This window comes from Helianthus annuus, chromosome 7 (assembly GCF_002127325.2).
Source record: "Helianthus annuus cultivar XRQ/B chromosome 7, HanXRQr2.0-SUNRISE, whole genome shotgun sequence".
Lineage (NCBI taxonomy): Eukaryota > Viridiplantae > Streptophyta > Magnoliopsida > Asterales > Asteraceae > Helianthus > Helianthus annuus.
This window is the reverse complement of record NC_035439.2, coordinates 89,942,184-89,949,791: the sequence shown is the minus strand read 5'-3', so window position 1 is coordinate 89,949,791 and position 7,608 is coordinate 89,942,184. Positions and strand designations below refer to the sequence as shown.

At 33.6% G+C, this 7,608-nt stretch overlaps 1 long non-coding RNA gene across 2 annotated transcripts; it reads left to right on the top strand.

Moving 5' to 3' along the window:
• The first annotated feature begins 2,036 nt into the window (after positions 1 to 2,036).
• LOC110922751 lies at positions 2,037 to 5,524 on the top strand. 2 transcript variants are annotated; one of them, XR_002583455.2, is made up of 3 exons: positions 2,037 to 3,067; positions 3,133 to 4,117; positions 4,191 to 5,524. It is a non-coding gene; the product is annotated as an uncharacterized LOC110922751 (long non-coding RNA). The 2 variants fall into 2 exon arrangements; XR_002583454.2 differs by lacking the exon at positions 4,191 to 5,524 and having other exon boundaries at positions 2,037 to 2,076; positions 2,173 to 3,067; positions 3,133 to 3,386.
• Positions 5,525 to 7,608: the final 2,084 nt, after the last annotated feature.

Sequence of the window (7,608 nt, the reverse complement as noted above, 5' to 3'; positions counted from 1 at the left end):
TTTTTAAGCTGTAATATCTTTTTAATCACCCACTAGTAATCAGGCACGCGCGCGTTGCAGCGCGGATACATTACAAACATCGAATAGATTAGTCTAAACGTTATCTGACGCACTAACCAAATGTTGACGCACGTTCATGCGTATCCGATTGAACTCAATGTAACATATATAAGCGTTGCGATCGGATCAAAATGTAGAGTAAATCGAACTTATATCGTACAATCATAATGTATTATATGTGACCCGACTCATACATAAAAAATGTAACGGGTATAAAGGAAAAACTAACACGTGTAATCAAAAGGGCTTAATTAGACCTTTTTAAAACAAAAATAAATAAGCACGGAAACGTATTATGTTTCACCTGACTTGTTTTTCAAAAGGGTTTAAATCAAAACATAGACCAACTCAAATTTATACCAACACGTACATTTTTTTAAAACAAAAATAAATAAGTATGGAAACGTATTATATTTGACCTGACTTGTTTTTCAAAAATGTTTACATCAAAACATAGACCAACTCAAATTTATACCTACACGTACATAAATATATGTGCAAAAAAAAGATTTTTTAAACGAAACCGTATTATATTTGACCAGACTCTTTTTCATAAAATGTTCACGGCAAAATATAGACAGACTCAACTTTAAAAAAAATATATTGATATAAATGAACACATCGCAATGGGCATATACGGACTGTATGAAAATATATATGTAGATTTAATCACTATTAATTAAAATAAACATACTATGAAAATAACTAAAGAAAGTTGTTAGCATTTGTGTAAAACTAGAAGGAATACCCGCGCTACGCTGCGGGGTTTCGGTTGATATCTATTTTGGTTCAGTATACCAATCGAAAGAAATATGCTCAAAAGGATATCGACACATGTTTTACATCGACCAAAAACCATAAAAATAAATTTCAATTGGACACCAGGACGAATTGATTTTAAATTAATTGTAAATGGAAACGTAAATGTTATCTTAAATATAGCTTTAATGAAAACAAACGTAAAACTAAAACACTAAACATAAGAAAACTAAAAAATAAAAATAATAAAGTCCAGAAAAAAATCAAGAAAGAAACAAAAAAGTTAATAGGATAAAAGCACTATCCACATAATTTGCTAATTGGAATTTGCGTTAAAGTGTAGACCAACTGAAAACATACATAAAAATAAGCATGAAAACGAATTATATTTGACACATATTTCTAAAGAAAATTTACGTCGAATCATAAACCAACTTAAATTTATACCGATATGTGCATAAAAATAAACACGTAAGAAAATAGTTACGGCGTGTTGTGACGTGTCGAAACGTAGAGTGACTCGAATTTATAGCATTAAATGAAAACGTATTATATTTTACTCGACGTGTTTCCGAACAAAATTTCGTCAAAACGTAGACCATTTGAACACGTACATAAAAATAAGCATGAAAACATATTATATTTTAACCGGCTCATTTTACATCAAAACATAAACAAACATAAAATGTACATAATAATAAGCATAAGGAATATATTATATTTGACCCAACTTATTAACGGGAAAAGTATACGTCTAAACGTAAATCAATTTAAATTTATAGAAACGTGTACATAAAAATAAATACGTAAAACTTGATTACAAAATTTGTAGAAAGTTAAGAGGTTGAAATTGTTAACATTGAAAGTTAAGGGGTAAAAGTTTAAAGAGAAATAATAAAGACAAAAAAGAAAAAGTCAAAATGTAAAAAAAAAATAAAAATAAATAAAAAACTAATACTACTGTACATCCCCTTTGAATTTGTAAGGTTATAGAATAAACCTAAATAATTAAAATAAGAAAAATATTAAAATAACTAACATATGTTAGTTTAGTAATGGTACTTGTCAAGCGATAATAATTGGAATATAGAAATTCGAAAGAAAAGGAAATGTAAAGTGCCATGACAGTAAAAGAACGGAAAAAAGAAGGGCCAAATATGAAAAATACACCGACCTTTGACTTTAAAAATATATAAATTTTCTGCTTCTGCTGCAGCCACCATTCGTTTCTTCCTACTCAGCTATCGTCCGTATAAGGTAATTTCCCCACCCCAAAATGTAATTAAATTTGGTTTTTTACTCCAATCTGATGATTTTGTTTCAAGCTGGGTATTATTGTTTTTATTTTGTTAGAAACCCTAGCTACTGAAATTGAAGAGATGGACCTGATTTCGCAGCTTCCTGAATCTATTGTTCCTCGCATACTCTGTTATTGCCCTCCTGCAGAGCTTGTTCGAATGAGTGTCTTGTCTAAGACATGGTTTCGTCTAACTGCCTCTTTCCCCCTTTTAGATTTCACTATTTATAAATTTAAATCTCGAAACAATTTTTTCAAGTATGTTGAGTATACCACCTCTAGATTTTGCAACCAAAATCTCACTGCATACACATTAAGGCTCATTACAGATCTCAGGGAGCCTGCAGAATTGGATATTGTTAACAGATGCCTTGAATTACTTCTTCAGAATGGCGTGTATGATTTGGTGATTAATGTCGTTAACTTATCAGAATCCCCTTCTGCTTCTTCTGCTAAGTATCGTTTGCCTAACATACTCTTATCTGTTTCTGCGTTAACATCTTTGATCATACATGGTTGTGACTTGCCTTCTTCCTTCATGGTTGATGCTCTCAAGTTTAAGTCTTTGACTCGGTTGAAACTCGAAAACATCCATATAGATGATGAAGTGATCACGTATCTTACCACTAGTTGCCCTCTTCTCCAAATACTTTGGGTCTTCTATTGTCATGGTCTCAAAACATTTTGTGTTTATGGGCATCATCAACATCTTCGAAGTGTTTCGATTAAGTATAACACCCCATTTGAGAAAATAGATATTGAAGCTCCAAATCTATATTTGATGAATGGACTTATTCTAACATAGATGATCCGTATAGTTTACATATGAGAGACTACTTGCACAAGAAGATCAAGGTCGTACCAATATTCAGATCGTGTCGCCTTCTTTTTCTTCGTTGTTAATGGCCTTACCTCATGAAGGAAAAGCAATTAGCTTCATAAAGGAAGAAGGTACACTTTTTTATCAGCTAACTTTATAGATACATTCTTTACCTCACTTGTTAATATCCATACAGTCCTCCAAAGGTTTGCGGGTTTAGAGATTGTCTGATGCGTTGGATTTTGGAATCTATCGGTGGGGACAAGGGAGTGAAAGCTATCGGTAAAAAAATAGAGTTTAACAAATTGCTGTTAACCGTTCGTAAATATTCTGCGTTTTGATATTTACATATGTAGGGATGGTTTTGAATCATGACCATGATGTGTTGTTGACCATTACTTTATTACTGATTGTTTAGATAATATATCTTTGGGCCGTATTTGATGCTTACTTTGGTGTTGGTGTTTTTGATCTTTAACTTTAAGATCATCCTTTCATTTCATTGATTTTGAAGAACAAAGTGGTTTTGTTAAGTGTAATATGTGCTCTCTTTGGGTCACATATTGAAAGGTTAAACGCCACATCATAATCATATATAATGAGGAAAATAAGTTGAATGAGATATTAACACGTTTATAAGATTGAAAACGAATTTGAGGATGTGATATAGCAGCTGATTCATCTAGCTTTCATATCACTAATTCTCAAAGGCCTTCTCATGACTTTGTTCCCACGGTCCACATAACTATTAGACTGATGGTTTCAAGCCTCAATTTCTTTTCATGACACATTTTGAAAAAAAATGCTCTCAAGGTGTTTTAAATTTTTAGTACCAGGAAACATAAGTATCTTAGGCTAATAGGATCCCATGATGAATAACATAACTGTTAATTACTTTATGTGCTCTGTGAAAAGGAGTCACAACTTGGATTTTATTATGCTTATGGGAATAATTACAACCCATTATTGTTATCGCCCGGCATATATATACGCAAGAAGAGTTAAGTTTCATGCAGGTAGCACAAGGTTGATGATTAAGAAGAGTGGTTATACACACACATACATTCATTACCTAGCAAAATTTTTCTACAAAATTTATTACAAGTTCAATACTACTAACATTTATTAGTGGCATTCAACCGGGGGGATAGCATGACGTAGTATCACCGACATCAAACGTGGTATACCATCTACGCTTTCATGTGCTAGATGAGATTATACCACCTTTCTAATGATGTTTCGTGTTCATTAAAGGCACATAGTTGATATGGAACTTACCACAAGTGCTAGCTGACTTAGCTTCTTCCGAGTCATGGATGCAACTACGCAGTACACATATACTATTAGTGTAAGATTAAATATTTAAATATATTATGATGTAATAATTAATCTAGTAGCAATTATAATCATTTACATTATGTAGATCAAAATATATAACAACCTATTAAATAATTAGTTGGTAATTGTTGATGGGCTTTATTACCATTATTAACTAATTAGGGTTTCCTCTTGGGTGCATATATAAGGAAACTTATGTAGAGGTTCTAAGGTTAACACACATAACCTAATTATCATAACATCAAATCGCCTCCTCTCCTCAACCGTTTACCCTTTATCGGTTTTCATCATCACCATCATTAGATTGCACCCTAAGGAGGAACCAGACCAAGCTGACAATCATGTCAAACACTATTGTTGCGTCTTCATCTGGATTCTCTGCTGGCCTGTACTGCTGCAATCAGGTATGTTGTTCATGTTTTCCATTATGCCTAAAACAGAACTGACCAACAATTAGTATATTGCATGGCTCGATGCAGAAAGGGTTGGATTTATAAGAGTTGGTTTGGTCCTACTCATAAACAGTTAACAAACAATATGATACAAGTAAATGTAATCAAAATTTACATTCGAATTTAGTTAATTTATAAATCTACATTGATATACTGATCATATACTTCTCAAATTTTAGTATACGCCTGCAATTTAACTTTCGTTTTAACGATTGTTTTAAGTGTTATAAAGAAATTATTTATGATGACTCTCCACGTTCTTAACTACCGTCTCTTCATGTACTCTTGTATTAATAACATGACCTATATATATAGGTCCTTTGTATTTGATATGATATACTCAACATCAATAAGAAATTTATTCTCCCATTCTCCCATTTTTTCTATACATTGCTAATAGATTTCTAGTTATTATATAACACGTTATCAGCATGAATGCTTTTAAAGTTGGATCATGTTATCGTAAGTCAAAGTGATCTCACATGAACAAGGATCAAGGTATGATTCGATTTCCTTTTCTTCTAAAATGTTCTATCAATGCTAACTTATTAGGTTTGGTATTCAAATCTGAATATGAGATTGTGGAAGATTACCTGGAACCATATTTTCTTGAAAGTTGTTACATGTGAATGTGGTACTGTGACAACCCGAATTTTCAAGGTTAGCATTGTCTTCGTGACAGACTTGTATCGTTACTATTCATGTCCTAGTACTTATATTCTATTACACGTCGTTATAATGATCACATCACATAAACTTGTAAACTTGTTGAATTATATTGAATTACTGATTTAATAGTTATGAAATTACATGATAAAATTTATATTATATGCATTTATATTAGCCACACATTAGTGATTGGAACTGTAAAAAAAAAAAAAACCGTGTGACTTCACACCTCAATCCTGTTTTTGGGCCAGCCTCCCTAAGCTTAAATTAACCCCAACCTGTATACTGGAAGGCACGGACGCAAGCTTATAGGCGTACTGCTTTGCTATTTGTAAAAAAAAAAAAACACATCAAACCCTAAACACCCCTGGAAGTCGGCGGCAACAAGAAGGAGAGCCAGCCTAGTCGCAACCCCCTTTCCTTGCGTGATTTAACTATCAGAGATTCGTCTTGTTCGTTAGTAGGGTTAGTGTCCTATTTCCGTTTCATTTACATGTTCATGATTACGCAACTGAAGGTGTTATGTGTTGTTATGAATATTGATCCGATGAGTGTGTTGTGTATATACGAATATATATATATATATATATATATATATATATATATATATGTGTGTTGGTTGATATTGTTGTGTGCCTTTTGTTATTTTGAATTGGCTGACCTTGTAATTGAGTGAAATTACCACTAATGTTATTTGGTCCAATTAAAGTGTGCACTAAAGTCAACAAGTCCAAGCAACCAATTATGAGCAGCCTTTGGTGGTCCAATACAATTGATCTACCCATAAATGAGAGTGGTCTGACAAAGTGATAACCAAGAATAAAAATGGCGGCCATGTGTTTCTTGATCTAATCAAACCATATAGATATTATAATGAGGTTTTCATTGAAAGTCTAGGGAATAAAGAATATTAGATGATGCTATGATGAATTGCGAATTTCGTTGAAAACAGATTTGGACCAAATTGATAGGATTCGATTGTGTTGATGACAACTGTTTTACAAGATTAATAATTGGTAGGGTGCCCGACTCATGATCCTCGATTTATATGATGTTCTGTAATATGATTGAAAGAATGGTAACTGTTATCCAATGCGGCGAAACTCCCTTCTCCGACGAAACCGGTGGCCTTGACGAAATGGGTGATGTTTTGTCATATGCAAACCCGACGAAACATGTAGTGTTTCGTCGCCTTAGTGTATCGCCAAGAGGACATGCGACGAAATATGCTATTTCGTCGTGTAACCAGTTATGATGCTAGATGTTTGTGCTCTTGAAATAGTGTTATCACATGAATAGCATATGAGAAACTGATATAAATGATTTAATTAATTTTAGGGTCACATTGATCAAATAAATAGAATAATTGATATGTTTGGATGCTAACTGATTCACTTGATCGAACAAACCAACATGTGTATTTAATTTCCTAGTTTTGTGGCCCGGTTGTAACTGATTACCACCATTTGTTGCTTAGTTACACACTAGTTTGGGTTTTACATACGGGATGGGTTGCATACCATACGAATGGGCTTATAAGCCCAATGTGAAGGACTTAAACTAAACCGCACACAAGTAATGGATCGTACATTCTGTGAACGGCGAATTGAATGCTAAGTGTCAATATGAAACTTGAACGAGATTTGGTATATGTACTTGCATGTGTACTAATTGCCTGATATGTGTGCGTAAAGTATGAGATATGATGACTGTGTGATTTTCGCGTGTGTGAAACTGATATTTATGTGATAACCGTATTAGGACCTCGTTGACACATGTGGAACAAGTAATAAAACATACCGAGCAAACCGAGGTGAGTTCACACAGACAAGGCATGGGTTCCCAGGGTGGGAATGGGTTGGATTATTTATTTGTGTTTACCTAGCACATGGAACTTAGTTATATGGTCCTCGGGTGAGGAAGGGTTATTGATAAGATACAACTAGACTAATGGTACTAAATTGAACTGATCTTCGCACACACGCCAGGGTTGGCCGCGATATTATGACTAATCTTCGCACACATGCCTAGGAAGGCCGCGAACTATACTCTAAACTTCGCATACATGCCAGGGTGGCCGCGATACAAACATACCTAGTCTAGAATACTTGAGAACTTTCCTTAATCTTCGCATACATGCCTAGAGGGTCGCGATACGAACTATTACGATACATGACTTAATGAACGAATACAAGGCTTACTATACTATTACA